Genomic DNA, 16,694 nt, shown 5'->3' on the forward strand with positions numbered 1-16,694 from the left:
GGACCCACAGGACCTAGTCTGCTAGGGGAAAGGGAAACAGGCTCCCATGACTGAAGACACAGCCTCAGACCAGGCTTGGCTGGGTGGACAACAATGTGGTGCCCCAAAGCAGCAGAGATCCAGGACAGGAAGTTGCAGTCATCTGACAGCCCCATAGAGATACATTGCCCACATGACTATTTCTAGAAGTGGTTGTGATTTGTGTTGATCCCTTCACACGCTCCCGGGCCCAGGATGCACAGGCGCTCGCTAACCCAAATCTTCAGGTGCAATCCCAGTCAGAAAGAAGAAACTTCAGCCTGCCCTCCTCAGGAAGACCCCTCCTGCCTCCCCAGTGTAGGTGTGTGAGACCCTCATTAGGACCCCAAGATCATGTGCAGAAGCATCAAACATCTTATTCTTGTATTTACAGCCTGGTGTGACTTTATTATCTACTTTTCATCTGTTTCTTCATCCTTCTCCATTTTCCATTTCTTTATTGCAATGCCTATGTTTTCTTTGCTTTCTTGTCCAATTCCAGTCATGGCTGCAGTCCTACTTTATAGGCAACTCGGTATTGTTTATCCTAATGTCAGTACTAAAAGGAAAAGTAGAGAAAGTGGATGGGCTAAGTAATAAAGAATGAAAGTCAGTAAGGTCCATATGGGAGATCAGTTGGGGAGTAAGAAGACCAGAGAACAGCCAAGGTCAGCCTATCAGAGGACTAAGGAGAAAAATGATGGAAGCAAAGAGAAGCCGCAGCGTGGAGAAATTCAATTAATGTCAGTAGATGGGGAAGAATGAGTACAGCCTGGACCCAAGGCATATGCCTCCCCTGGAGGGGCATAGAGAGGGATAAGGAGGAAGCAGATGTGTGTATGGCAGTCTGTCTCTGAGCTGAGGGGCAAAACCTAGAAAAGCTGGCCTTCCCTTCTTCCAGGCTTTAAGAAGGGAAACTGTCCTGCCAGAGCAAATTAAAAGACTGTGGAGTCCAGGGGGCAGGACCAGGAGTTAGTCTGCGGAACCCCAGCCTGCTCCTCCACCCTGGACAGCTCCGGGTTCTGTACTCTGTGGAGGAACAGATTCAAGGGAAGCTGGGGGCAGAGGGCAAGGCCAAGGGGAGAGGAAATAGCTTCTAGAAACTTCTGTGGAGACAGGCAAAACTCTTTTTCTGCACACGTGTCCCATTCCTCCTCCCTGTAGTTTGGAGAGGGCATTTTAGAAAAAGAGCCCCTTGGTTTTCCCCGACCTTGCGGTTGGACAGCGCCCCCTTTATTCTCCGTGAGCGCGGCCTGGACAAAGGCGTCACTTGGAGGGAGCCCCAGCTGCCTGGGAACTCCGAGCGGAATCCACCCCGCTTCCCTAACCCGAGTCGTTTCCCAGGATGGAAGGTGGATCCCGGCTCCCCGTGATCAGGCTAGCCCGCAGGTTCTGGCTGGGCTGCACCCCCCAGGTCCCCGCCCCCAGCCCCCACCCCCTGCCCCGCTGGCCGGGCTCCGCAGGGCTCTCGCAGTTTCGGAGCCCGGGGACCCCGGCGCAGGGGGAGGCCTGGGCTTGCCCGGTGGCTCAGTGTGGAGAGAAGGAGAGGGGAGTCCCCCGCCCCGCACCCTCCAGGCTGCTTGGGGACTTCGAGGGGCTTGGAACCCGGGTACTCCTTTTTATGAGGTTCAACACACTGTGAGATATTTTAGCTGCAACACAACCCTTTTAATACCCAGTATGACACCGACTGTGTGAGCGAGGCCCTTATTTGGTTGGTGAACGCCGGGGTGCACACACTGTGAGATATTTTAGCTGCAACACAACCCTTTTAATACCCAGTATGACACCGACTGTGTGAGCGAGGCCCTTATTTGGTTGGTGAACGCCGGGGTGCACATCAAGACGCTTCCCTGCCTGGCAGGCACAGAACCCTCTCCATGGGCCCCGAGGCGGGCAACCGAGGTAGCTGAGAGGGACCGCGGCCCAGCACCGGCTAGTCTGGGTGGGAGGGCGGCCGCCCAGACTTCCTACGGTCGGCACCCTCTGCTCGGCCCCAGCCTAGAGGCCTCCATTTGAGTCCCCTCCCAGCCGCGGCTCCGCCGTCGGGACTTTACCCGGAAAGGCCCAGGCGCCACCTCGCCAAATCAGCTTGGCTGGCTCCTGAGACCAGCTCTGTCACCCCAAAGCAAGGGGCAGCACCCGCGTCCTTCCTTGGCGACCTGCGCGCTCCCCTCCCTCCCGGTTAATATTCTCCGATAATTTCCGAGGCAAAGATTTCCATTTTTTTGGGCGAATTTGTTTCATCTCTCTTGAATTCAGAAACAGAGCCTTCAAAAGTCTTAATGTGTGTTTATTTTTTCTAGCATTCAAATGAATGCGAAGCCACGGATCGAATCCCGTCACTCTTTGGGGGTTAGCTTCTCCCGATATTTCACACGGAAAACAAAACTGGGTCCCTCTTATTTGTACTTGTCCTTAACCTTTGCAGCAACTGCTGTAGATGCGGCTCTGTCCATTCTCTAATAGATTTTACCAGGGGCTGGTGACAGAGAACTGATTTCTTTTCTATTAGGGTTTAGCACATCTTTGTTGAAGGCCTGTAGAATGACCAGGGATTAGATTTGCATCTCTTAGACGCCCTGTGTGGTCTTTGTGCGAAGCTTGTAACTGTTAAAAATGACTTGTTAGGAAGCGTGTGGGCTCTCATCGCTCTCCTTTTGACAGAATGATTGTGAAATTCAGATTGGCCCTGTAGGATTTAGCCCGCAGATTCCACCTGAACCCTAAGCAATTAGACCCTAATCTCACTGCAATCATATTTGAGTTAGGATTTGTTGCACTTTGTTTACTTCAATTAAAAGCAGTGGAATAATTTTTTTCCAGCTTTTAAAGTGAAATCTCCAGGCATAAAACCTTAGGACTTCTTAGAAATGCTTTTGGTAGTGATGGGGATTTCTTTTCCGTGTGGTTTCCTCCAAGTCCTCATGACCACCCCCTTCCTTCTCCCATTTAAGTGACTCCTTTTTTCCCCCTGTTGCTCGCCAAAGCATCTTCACAGGGGGCTGAATTCGCGGCGCTTGGGAAGAACCGCGTGGAGATGACGTCCAACTGGAGGGGCGCCCAAGCTCCGGCCGTCGCCCAGGTCCCCGATGGCGATCCTATGTCCCGCTGCCGCGCGGAGCTGACTGGCCCCCGCGTGGGCTTGGGCAGTGGGTGCCAGTCGGGGGTCTTTTTTCCTGCAGCAGAGCGGGCGCTTCTAAGGCTCTGGCCGCCAGCCCCTCGATGCGGCGACTGAGGGGGCGGCGTGGTCAGCCTGACCTCAGCGTGTGTTACGGTAGCCTCCCGCCCGCGCCCGCAGAGCTGCCCGCAGGGACCGGCTGCGACCCTACTGCGCAGGGTCGGCTCCAGGGGTGGGGGCGAGCGCTCTTTTTGGCAGGGTCTTCCTCTGAGCCAGCACTGGCCCAGCGGCCGTCGCACCTCCCGAGAGCTCGAGACTTGACTTCTTCATCTCCTCGCTGGGCCCCAGAGGTCCAAAGCCCAGGATTCTGGGCGCAGCCTCCTGCCGGGCTGCACAGGGCCGGTCGCCCAGGTCGTCAGGATCTCTGTCGTTTAACCCCGATGCAGTTCTCAAAAGCTGCCTGCAATTACTATCAAGTCAGGTCACCTTAGTAGTATTTCTTGATCTGTGGCATCTATTTTCTACATTTGTTTAGGTGGTACGACTTTGTCACTTTTATTTACCCAGAACATCTCTTCATTTGGGAGACTTGACAATGACTTTGGGTTATCGTTTATTCCATTTTGATTCAGGACCACTTATTTGCTCGTAGTGAGTTTGATTCGATTCCCTAAATTACTGCTTCACCTTTCTCAGTTAATATTCATGAGCGAGCGAACTGCAGGATTTAACAAGAGAAACGGAGGACTTCAATGCCATTTATCGTTGAAGGGGGAAGAGGGAGACACCGCTTTTTAAACTACTCAATAAACTTTCAAATAACAGGTGCTCTCATGGTCACTTGACTCAAAGAAGATATTTTTAAAAAATTCTTTGTATTTAATTCCGTAAGAATAAAGTCAGCCTGCAACCTATCTCTATCTGTATTCCTGACTGAAAAATTTTGAGGAGGAAATACTTTGCTGAGACTAAGTACTATGTAAATACAGTGCTATTGTAACTGATTTAAGCAGGGAGTCCTCTCTTCCAATACTTTCTGAGGTGCAGTCTGCTTAAAAACAGATCCACCTCTTTAGATCGTTCTTATAGCTAGTTACTCTTAACTTTATTAAGAATCTTTAAGAATTCACGGGAATAAATGAGAGAGGTTCTGTCTTGAGATTGGATGGTGGGGAGGTGGGAAAGCGGTTTTAGAGAGGAAGGGGAGCAAGGCCATGGTGTAATAATCTCTTTGAGATCTACCAGGAGAAGTCTTGGTCTATTGATTGAGGATTCCTGCTTCAAACCAATCCTGTGTGCAGTTTAGTGCAGTTTTTCATTCGTGAATAGGAACTGTATCAAAACCCTAGTGTGACCATGACAATTGGGTAATCACACACAAGGCATCTTTGCTAATGGAGAGATTCTGTAAATATGTTTGTAGTGAATACACAGATAACAGTGATAGTGGAAGGGTCAGGTGCCACAAATCATAGATTACTCTGCCAAGGGTTGCCAGTCATCTGAGGAAGGACATTAACTGCCTTTGCATTCTCAGAATACTCTCCTCAGTTCGTGATTTCACTTACTTGACCCTACTTCTGTTATTAAAAAGCTGGCAGGCACAATTAAGGGCAAGCAGGTTGGCTACCTACCCTTCTGGCAGCTCTCCAATATTCCCACTTAGCTGCCAGGAGACATGGAGAGGAGTGAATCACTCATGAAATCCTGTGGGAGCATCTAAAAGGTACGAAGAAAACCAGTGGCAGTGGGCAGGTCCACCAGTCGGCCCCATCTCTAAGTCTGCTATCTCATATAATAAATCACTGGGGGAATTCACTCTGGGAAGGGCAAGGAGGGGAATGATAAGAGGTAACTTAGGTATAGGAGCTCTCACTCAGTTTCCTTGGAAAGTAAGTTTAAGTGCATTACTTAATAGTTCCAGTTTTGAAAACTGTCACAAATAGAAGTAGGATTCTCATTACTAATAGGGAACAAAAATCAGGAAGAGTTTCCCTTATCAGACAGTAATAAGGGGAAAAAATCAAGAGCCTTCAATGAAATTTGGAGGACTATCACTTTTTTTCACAGAGCAAACTTCTGGCTTTTAACAATTACACTAATAGAGAAATTATTACTACATGGATAAGATTCAGATACTCAACTTTCAGAGTAATGTGAAATTGAAATTAGATAAACATAGTTCTTTTCTTCCTCAAATTAAAACAAGCAGGTATCTTGCATACAGGGGCATTGTAAAAGCAAAACACATCTCTCTCAAATATTAGCATTGTGTTCTTGAGGATGTAAAATCTGGGAATGTAACATAAAAGAATTGTAAGGCTGAGACAAGACATCCTGGGTTCCCTTTGTTGGTAGATAGGCTCTTTTCTCATACTCTTACATTGGAAGTGGTTTGGGGATCTAAAATGAACTACCTTCACTAAAGGCAAAGCCGTAACACTTATTATTAGGTACCATGGAAAGTAGGCTGGTTTCATCAATGAAGGGGACTGGCTTGTATGAGAGGCCTCGTGGCACTTTTTGAACAGAAAAGAAAGGCACAATTTATTGAAGTATGAGTGGCCAGGAGGGCTAGCAAAATGTATTTTTAGAAGAATATTATATTTTCTAAAATGCCAAGGGGTCTTTAGATGTGAGATATTAAAAAACTAATTTTTCCCCAAATTATGTTATCACATTATCATATTCTTTGAAGAATAAAGATAGACATTAGTCATCTACATTACCAAGGGAGAAAAATATTTTAAAATCAGATGACAGATTTGTGCCTTGTAATTTAAACAATACTGAATGATGAACAATCTTCCAAGTTCATTTAAGCAGGAATGAGAAGGAATATCTATATAAGTGAATTTAAAAAGACCTTATTGTACAAATATGCCTAACCCCCATTTTATTAGCTTGTAATACAAATCATTACTTGCTTTTGCTCTAAAAATCATTTTAATGTAATGGCTTCATTTCAGACCTATAAGAAAACCAAAGCCCATTTTTTTTTATACCTTTACGAAGAACTTCATACGGCCCCACCCAAGTTGGAGACACAGATATACTTTTTCTTATTAAGTTAGAAAGTTGAAACTTATCCTAATGAATAAGAATAAAGCTTTTTCTTTTATGAGAGCAGAGAGAAAGTAGAAGGAAATTCCAAGACTATGTGATTTGATAGGTGGTCACATTTTACATTCTTAAATTTAGAGCTGTAAACAACCATATTCTTTCTCTCTTTATCTGCTGTAAATCTGCTGTTAGTACCTTCTTATAGATCCTGGCACATAATATTTGCTCAGTAAATACTTTCTGAATCAAGGAAGTTGGAAGGAAAACATTTTTCAGTACTTCTCTTGTTGTAATCCTTTCTGATACACAAAATGTAAAGATAATGAAGCATTATTAGCATTTTTCTTCTTTTTATGTAAACAAACATTATTAAAAGTCTAGATCAGTTTGATTCAAAATGACAGAAAAGAGGGCCAATTCTTTGTTAGTTAGTAAGAGAGGAGTCTTTTATATTTCTCTGGCTACACAAATTAAAACTATGTGAGGTGATGCTGTGCTGTTTAAAACAAACAAAATCCCAGATACAACACAAAACAAATTCTAACAATAACTTGGAAAATCCTTAGAGTTCATCTCTTTCTACATTCCAGACTTAAGCTTTCCATAACACACCCACAATTCAAGACCTTTAAGATTCTAAAGGGTAACAGTCTTCTAAAATGATGAGGGGGTCACAAATCCTATCATTCTGTAGGCAGTAGACGTGGGAATTGACAATTTCTTTGCATCGACCAGAAAAGAATTTAAAAACTAGTGTTAATTGTTAATGATAATGCCACATAGGGCTGCTCTGTAGAAGGTGATCTCATGACCAAGGGGAACTCATTACATAAGAGCAATGTCTACTATTACTGTCCTCCTAATTGCTGTCCCTTGGTAAACATTCCTCACATGTGAGTTGGGGCTATTGCCTTGGGGCACAATGGAGCCAATGTCGTGGAGCTGGACAGGGGGAATCACAAGACTGGAAGTGGCTTCAGGATTGAGATGCCCTGTGCCTTATAGTAAGCTAAACAACTGAAGCATTTCGTCATTAACTTGGGGGCCTGGTTCAAGATTATCTACATGTTAGAGGAAGAATATGCTGGCAAAATCTTTTAAATTTTAAATGCAAATTATTTTACCAGTAAATATGAGGGTATAATTGCAAGTGGAAAGTGTGTGTTTTTGTATCAAGGGCATCCCTGGCTTCAGCTGAGCAGGCTCCTTTAGAAGACATTTGCATCACTGGCAGTGTCTGTTCAGCAAAATGTGGAAGACTGGACAGAGTCAAACAGCAATTGAACCTCAAATAAGCTAAATCTGAAATCTAAGTTCCATTAGTTTAAACTAAAAATTCTCAAGCAGTCATGGTGGCACACCCCTGTAGTCCCAGCCACTTGGGAGGCTGAGGCGAGGCAGGAGGATTGCTTGAGCCTAGGAGTTCAAGTCTGCAGTGCACTGTGATCACACCTGTGAATAGCCAATGCATGGTAGCCTGGGACCCTGCCTCTAGTAAAAATACAAAACAAAACAAAACAAAAATTCTCTTTTAAAGCACTCACTTGGCATAAAAATTCTGATGCCACTTCATGTTTATACCCAAATGTGCATTTACAGGCTTAATGGGTTGCAGTTTATCCTTTAACTTGTGTTCCTAATAAGAAATGGAGCCGTAAAAGGCAATTCTCTTTATCAACATCTGGAACAACAGTGGCCCACTGTTTACCTGAGAATTCTCCTCTTCATTCATATGAAGATATCAATTCATATTTCACTACCAACTTGATGCCAAAGTCAAGTCAATTCACTATAAAGCAAGAGTGATTTAAAAAGTGTACTTGTAGGCAATGGTTAATATAACAGAAAGCTTAAAAAGAGGTTGGTAAAAATATTCTTTTGTCATGTGCTCCCATTTTAGACATTATAAAAAAGAGCTGGGGGATATTACCCCAAGGCTTACAGATTTTGTGATAAGAAAACAAAATTGGTGGTCTCTTTACACTGATCCATTTATTTAGTCAGTAAACATCCACTCAGTGTTTACACCAGGCAAAGTAGTAGGCATGGAGGGAAAGATATGTCTTTAACCTCAAAGATAATGTGTGTGGAGAAACAGGCATGTAAATAGACACTTACAGTTCAATGCAATGGGTGGAGCAATGTGAGGTCTGTGCAAGATGCCGTGGAATTCCAGAAGTATTTATGTTTGGCAGGAGGAGAAAAGGTGGTGCTTGAGCTCTTCAAGGAGGAGTAGGGTTTTATCAGACATTGCAGGTGGAGGGAACAGCATGCACAAAGGCCCAGGGGCAATGGGAAGGCATATCATGTTCAGGGAATCATATCTAGTTTGCGTTGTCACAACATAAAATGTGAGGAGAGTGTTAGAAGTGAAACTGAAGGGGTGGTACAGGCTAAACATTTCAAAGACCCCTGAATGCCAGCCTAAGAAGTGTAGATTTTATCTTATGTAGCAGATGGAAAGCCAATGAAAAAAACTCAAACATAATCAGATGTGCATTTTAGAAAGGCCAGCCAGTCAGCAGAGTGAAGAATGGAATGGAAATGGGGCAAATTAGTGACAGTGAGACTATCTGGTGATTGTTTTCACCTGCCTGCTTGGTGTAAGTGTGCTAAAGAGAATCACCTTCCATCAAATAAATATAAATCCTCAAAGCCTGGCAAGAATGAAGGCGTAAAGATATTCTCCAAAGAAACATCTTTTTAAAGAAAAAGACTTCACACTGGGTAAAGATGGCTAATTAATTTGGTAAGACCTGCACATACCTTTTACATATATACTTGTTTTGCTTAATTATATGACTGACACCCACCTGAGGACATTTTTGTTACTGTATTAAATAAAAGAAAGACTGTGTAGTATTGTAGAAAGAGTATTACCAGGACTCAAGAATTGCCTGTAGTTTAACTTTACACCTTCGTCTTTGTAAGACCTTGGGAAAGTCACTTTACCTCTTTTAGCCTCCATTTCCTCAGTTGTAAAATGAGGAGCACAATGTAAATTATTTGTAATGGCACTTTATTTATATTATTCTATATTGGCAGCTTTGTTTGCACTTATTAATCTCTCCTAATGTTTATTTCTTACTCCATCTTAATGTTTTTTTAAAAAAAATTTTAAGAGGGACAGAAATATTTGGAAGATAACTTTTAGAGGTGTTATGTGGGGTAAAACTCTGTGTTGACTGTACTCCACTTTATACAGTTAGCCTTTCTCCTGGAAAGAGTAAGGGTGTTGGTAGCCATTTTGAAACACTGGACTGCTCACGAGTCACATTTTATCCTTACATGAACAAAAAGATGACTATTTAATCACTTTTAAGGTCTACTAGGCTAATGAATGATTTAGCTATAATTTTTAGATTATAGATTTTCCTGTCCAAAATGATTCTATTTCTCAAGACAAATAACTGCATGTTCTCAAAAGGCTAGTGTATGGATACAATTGTGACCCTTAAAATCATAGAAAGTATGCTGCTTCTAAAAATAACCTCCTTATTTTAAATTCTGCATTTCTTTGGAAATTTCCTGTTATTTAATTTTTTTTCCACTTAAGGGCCTGTTTACATTAGTAATATATCTTCTAGAGCCCTGGGAGTTTATAGGGTTTGTACCCAGAAAACATCCCAGCACTATTACTATGCTTCAGAGACATACAGGGGTCCCAGGGCAAATCAAAATGTTTTTAAATGTACGACATGTGTGAAGTTGATGAAAATTCATGACCTCTCTGTCAGAGCTGCTTGAGTTTAAATCATCAGAGAAAGGTGAGTGCAAAGAATTTTATTTAATACTTTTATTCTGGAATCCTTCTCATTCCTTGCTCATGGTCCCAGGTTTTAGCTCTGTTCTACTTAACAGTCTGATTACAAAAATCAAAAATTAGCAGTGTGTTCTAAATTGCTTTTCAGAATTTTCTGCTTAAACCACTGCTCAGATATATAACTTTTACAGAGGTATTGAAATGTAGTTTGAGAATATAGTCACATACTACAGAACATGCAAAATACATGTGGAAGACCACATGAGTGCTGGTAGTTCAACTGGTTATACTTTATGATTTAGAAATATTTTCAAATTTGTCTTTTAAAATTGAAAAGAAAACATTGCAGGGAAATTCACAAAAATAAAAATTCCCAAAATACTGTGGTTACTGAGATCAGCTGTTTTTAAGTAAAAATCCATTCAAAGCAAAATAAAAGGCATTGTGTGGTGTATGCCAGCTAAAACTGAGAACACAAGAGCATTGCAGTTAATTAGAACCAATCAACAGGATGCTTTGCAACATTTCTCACATCAGTGCACCATCTGATCTTCATAATACACATTTCCCACAGTCTTGATGCAAAAAGGACTGGAAATAAATATTTGACTCATCAAAAATATATGATGCTTTTTAACTGTGCTTTCTAATAATTATTTTCAAGTTACTGTTATGAAAATAAGATCTTGAAAATCCGCAAAGGCTGTTCTATTTGCATTTTAAGGGAGATGATCTTAGTTACCTTTTTTGTTTTCTTTTAATTTTATCTGTATTTGAACCTGAGAAAAATACTGATTTTTAAGAATAATATTTAGGGCATTAATTTTATTTATTACATGTTTTATATATGGCTGTTGTAACTTGTGAAAGATAACTGAGCTTTTCCTGGGTAAACCATCATATTATGAATGATTAATTAGTACACTATAAATAATGAAGTACTACATTATAGCTGTTTTCATATTAACAGAACACTGAACTAAATTAACTGCATTAACATTAACATCTACATCATAAATGTTTTAAACGAATATGCAATATTTAACACTATTCTGTTTCTACAATTTATTCAATGCCTGGTTCAACCCAGAAAAGTTTTGCTTTAGTTTCACTTATTATACTCACAAATTGTTCTACTAGGAAAAAATATTGTATAGATTTTGTCATATTTTTGTTAAGTTAATAATTTGTTCCTTATAGACATTTGTTTCCTTTTTTTCTTCCCTGCATCTTACTTTTTCTTTTCTTTTCTTTTCTTTTTTTTTTTTTTTTTGACAGTCTTTGTAACTTTGTCTATATATTAAAGGTAGAGCTCCCTCTGGGCCTCTGAAGTGCTTCAAAACAGATTCACAAAACAGTTTGTTAAAAACATGTTTAACTTGAATCAGAAATATATACAACTTGACAATAGTTTGTCATCAAGTTTTGCTTCCTCTTAAAAGCTAATTTATGGATGTCTAGCAGGTATCGTTTTTAGAGACAAAACTAGCTGTGAAACTGTTGCTATTAAAAAGAGAATTGTCTTCCAAATGAGTTGATGATCCACTCTCCTAAATTTATAAGGTACAACTCGCTGATAGAAGTAATTTACTCTTCAAACTCTGCAGTCATCGCTTGCCAAAAGAAAATGTTTGTTTATTTCGTTGTGGTCTGTATGTTTTCTCCCTTTACATCACACAAGATGTTTTTCTCCTCCCAACCCCCAAAAGCCCATTGCTAAATATTCTTTCTTGAACACTCTGGTTTCCGTAGGAAAAAAAAAAAAAAAGTTTCAAGAAACTGTCTTCACGCTAGCAAATAAACTTTTTTCTTTGTCCTTTTCTTTGAACAGATTTGATCTACTTCCATTGCAGGAGGTGTCTCTTAGCTAGGTTCTCTTTAGAAAAGTTACTCTTTCTACTAATTTACAGAGACAGCTTTGATGACAAATACTTTATTTAGAGCACTCATCTTACAAACACAGAAAAAAGCCCATGTTAGGATGTAAATCTTTTTCTTATTAACTAGTCTTTTAAAGGCAATAATATTTGTGTTTATATTTTAAACATTTGATATATTTGCCCATTAGGATTGAAGCATTAGCCCCAAATGTTAACTGCTCCAAAGAAAAGCAGTTTCAACAAATAACCTGAAATTGGCTCTGTTACACCAGTTTGATTTATAGGAATTTAAATAATAATGGCCTAAAATGCATATTACAATAACTCTGCTTATCTATAATATCTTAAGCAAACAATTTAGGTAGAAAAGTCATTTGATAAAGATAATTGGTTCAGGCAAAATAGAACTCACATTTTTCTGCCAGATAATAATTCAGCGGCTATTCTAACTTCAGTAGTGCTTTATTAGACCCAGTTCTCATTCTTCTTAAAGACTTAAGAAAAAAGACACATTCTTTATCTTTAAACAATTATTTTAAAATAAGTAAACAGCAGGAATGGGATAAAACTTCTCTATCAGATTTACTTGCTGTTATTCAATTTCTCAAAAATTTTCTTAGGGGACAGTAGTGTCATATGTTTAGTTTCAGGACAAAGGCACCTTTTAAAATGAAGAGCTTAAAGAAAATCTATAAAGAAGTTTGCTTAACAGATAGTAGGCTAACTAAGCTTTTAGTTGTTAAAATTATCAAAACCAGGGGGAAAAAAACTAACATTTAACGAGCTTTAAACTAATGTGAGGCTCATTTTTAATAAAGAACATCTTAAAAATAATAGAAGCAATTATGAACAATTTCTGGAATTACTTTGGATAACATGTCGAGCAGGCACATTGTTTTACTATTCTTCTGTGATTTTCTTAACTTCCTAATTAAGAAAAATTATGTAACTTCAGAATGTACCCAGCTTAAGGAAACATTTTTATGCAGGATGGTACCCAGTTAAAACAAGACAAGACAAAATCTTAGAGTCAAACATTAATTAACTCATTTGGCAATTATGTATTATTGTTGCTATTATTATTTTGTTTGATTAATGACCAAGCTATTAAATAATTCAAATAATTCAGATTTCTAGCTGTGTTATAAAATGTTCTTTTAATAATTTAGCAATTAATTATAAACCCCTTGCATGTGATTCATGAATATTCACTTTTATATCTTGAGACATGCATTTAAATTTTACAGTTTATTAATTGCTTTTAGCTGCATGTTGTATTAAGGTGCAAATAATCTATTGTAAGTTGGTTGAGTTCATTTAAGAGAGTGTTTACATTTAATGTTGCTTTTTAATAGACAGAAATAAAGTTGCTAAATTCAATACAAGGCAATTGTTAATTTGTTAAAGTTGCAAAAATTTTGTTGAAATGTTCTGGCAATAAAAAATTTCATAGATGTTAATAAATCTTCACTTTATGACTTTCTATCCTATACACTTTTTAATTGCTTTAAATATATAAATATATTATTTATTTTTAAAGGAATGAGCAAATTAGAATTCCAATTCACTCTAAGGAGAGAAAGTTTAAATTTTTCAACAGGATAATTAACTATTTGCTTGGCTTCAATTTATCTGTCTTGTACATACAGCGATTTGACAGAACTAACTAGTGAAAACTAACCAAAGCTAGAACTCAACGGAGAGAATAGTCAAGAAGGGAAAAAGGAAGAGTTTCAGGAAATGATATTTTCCCATCAGTGGATAGGCATGCATACATTAAAGGCATAAAAGGCCGTGGGAGGAGAAACAAAAGCTGTAAGCTAAGGATCCTGCAAGTCTGAATTAACTAAATGGGGAAAAAAATGAAATCATTCTGCTTAAACCTGTTCACTAATAAAAGGAGACTTGCTTTTGTTAAATATGCTTGGTGTGATTATCAAGCAAAATTTTTTTCTCCCAGACATCTATGAATAAAACATGCTTCTGAGCACTAGGTAAACAAACAATAAATGGATGAGTTCAGTTACAACATAATAACATTTTATTTGGAAAACATATATAATCATATTTGTATTGGCAATCCAAATTTAATGACTTATTTCAGTAAAATCAAAGTGCCTCACAAATAACATTTAATGCATAAGGATTGTTTATTCTTTGCCCATTTTTTTTTCTGTTTTCTCAAATAAACAGATTTTTAAGGTCTCTGCTGAACCATACATAAACTAGGTGAAATGTGATTTTTCAGAAAAGATTTTCTTTTGGATTTTCTTAATTTTAGGTTACAGATGCTGTAAAAATAAATTTAAAAACACATTTTTGAGATAGGGGAGAAAATGTTTTCAGTCTATGTAGCCTGGGTTGGTTTGAACAAGACTCTGTGTGTAACCATAGTCTTTGGCTTATTAGCCATTTCATCAACACGACATCATCTTCTGCAAAATATGAATGAGGAGAAACCATTTACAATAAGAAAAGCAAACAACAGAATGAATTTCCTCTGTTGGTGTTTTGTGAGACTGTTAAACAGAAAATGGAGGGAAGAACTCTCTTTAGACGATATCACTTAATTAAGTAAAGCATCCTAATCAGAGTCCCCTCCAATTGTAATGACTGTAGGGAGTCAAGTACATTTCTGTCTATATTAGAGTATCTAACTGCAATGATTTATTGATATTTATTTTAGAAGTGCAACACAAAAGCAATAAAACAGAGGAAGCAGGGAGACAGGGAACATGCCATTGCTTACTACAGTTACAACCAGAACACAACACACTTCCTGATTTTCATGTGGGAGGTTTTGCTTTCCAAAATCAGAGCCCACCTTTATAAGAGAATGTTCCTTTCCCTCATTTGATTTTTCCAAATGTTCACTGTGGCGTTTCTTTGTCCATTAGATGAATCATTGATTCACTTTCCTCACTGCAAGAATCACTGCAAATGAGTGGATGAGCACCTGCTGTTTTCTGCAGTGACATTACTGGATTGCATTCTACCCTGATTTTAGTCTTAAAATACAGCTTCTCTGTATGAGAGAGAGATTGAGGAAGGAGAGTAAATATACAGTATAGGCAGACAGACATTGGCTGCCCTCCAAGTTGCACACAGCATAAACCTGTTTATCTGCTACATTTCACAAATCTCAAAAACATGTGAATAATCAGGCAAGCAACTGGATAAGTGATTCACACTAGGGAACCTAACCAATATTCTGATGAGAGGATACTATGATGCTAAGATGTTGAGGCAAATAGGCTTGTATTGTAGAAACTGCATATAGTAAAGTTGATTAGTGGTTCAAAGGAGAAAATAATCTGTACTAAAATGAAGTTGAGGCAGTATCCCACCCTGTGGTCTTTGGTTTGTTATATTTATGTGCAAGTTACCTGGATAATTGAGTTTAAAAATATACATTCATTCATACCATTCCAATAATTGGGGTCAGTATACATTGGCCTTCATGTTAGTTGTCAAGGTAATTTATTTCTGGAGACCAAGATCTAAATATTGAGGGCTAGTGCCTTAAAACCCAAATTATACCAATACATCTATTTGAAATTAAATTACCAAACATGCTTAGAACCTATTCATTTTGAAGAAGCAACTTTTCTTGGAAGGCTACAGTCAATTTTTATTATTGTAGAAGATGAATTGTCTGACAATAAGTGAACTAGGCATGTAAGGCTCTCGTTATAGCTACATCACTGCTTTCTCTATTTTTCTCTTTGTTTCTTCCTCATTTGCTGATCATTTAATCTCCCTTTGCCTTATTCCCATGATTATTGTGCTTTAGCATTTAGCTGTGAAGTGGAAGCTCTCAAAGGTTTTGAGGCTAACCTCAAAAGTATACATTGCTTCTGAAAATTTCATGAGGTTGTTTGTGAATTTTAGGCTTAAATCACTTCCATAAACTATATCTGGTTAATTACAGCAAGACGAATTATCAACTTGCTTGATATGTCTGTCTATTTGCTTATACGGTAGACCTGTCATCACAGGTCTATACCAGGAAAATGTAGGTTTCTCTACATTTGCAAACCCAAAATACTATTCCAGAAAGAAGAGCAATAACACAACAAGGCAACTGAATAAACATTGCACATCCTACAGCTTTTTTTCCCCTGCATTGCAGAAAGGCAAATTGCTAAAACTTTTTGATACTGGAAAACTTTGTTAAATTATGGTAACCAAAGACATTATCATCTTAGCAACAGAAAATCTTGGAGAAGGTAGGTGACCTGGAAATTGATGTTCCAAACAATATTCTGCTACATTTGAGCTTCTTCATTAAAGCTTTGCCTCAAGAGAATGTATGTTGAGTCTACTGCCAATTGCATCTGCCAAATGTTTTTTATTGTCTGAACATTTTCTCATCTTCTTGCTTTTCGTCTCAGGTTCTTTTTATTCAGGATCAGGCACAGAGACTGACTGAATGGCTCCAATTATCAGGATTTGAAAACCCAGTATCAGAATCTACCACTTTGTGTAAGTCTGCCCTGAGCAGTGCATTCTTTAGCAACAGGACACTTACATAATATGGGATCATCTTTTCTTCTTTACTTCTCTCTGACCTTGTAAAATATGACAAAATTTTTTCATGATTAATAAGTCCACTGCATGGGAGATTTTGCAGGAAATGCAACATAAGAACTAAAAAGCATTCTTTAAAAGATATGTTCAGGTAAGTGACAAATGGAAGTTTATGGGTGGTCAAGGGTGTTACTAAAATTGTTGACAACCTAATCAATAGTCTGAAGACTCAACACATTGATTTTTTAATCATAGAAAATTATACTAGGCTTTCTGTGTGATTTGGGTTTTGAGTATATGCCCACAAAGCTGAAGTTCG

At 38.9% G+C, this 16,694-nt stretch overlaps 1 long non-coding RNA gene across 2 annotated transcripts in view; it reads left to right on the top strand.

Annotated features, from left to right (window-relative positions):
• LOC117069801 overlaps window positions 1-16,694 on the top strand; it is a 45,370-nt gene that overhangs the window by 6,291 nt on the left and 22,385 nt on the right. For both annotated transcript variants that reach the window (XR_004431667.1, XR_004431670.1), the window contains exon 2: window positions 16,240-16,330. This is a non-coding gene — a long non-coding RNA (uncharacterized LOC117069801). The remainder of the gene's footprint in view (window positions 1-16,239; window positions 16,331-16,694) is intronic.

Source organism: Trachypithecus francoisi, unplaced genomic scaffold, assembly GCF_009764315.1.
Source record: "Trachypithecus francoisi isolate TF-2019V2 unplaced genomic scaffold, Tfra_2.0 Lachesis_group3, whole genome shotgun sequence".
In the NCBI taxonomy this organism is placed as follows: Eukaryota; Metazoa; Chordata; class Mammalia; order Primates; family Cercopithecidae; genus Trachypithecus; species Trachypithecus francoisi.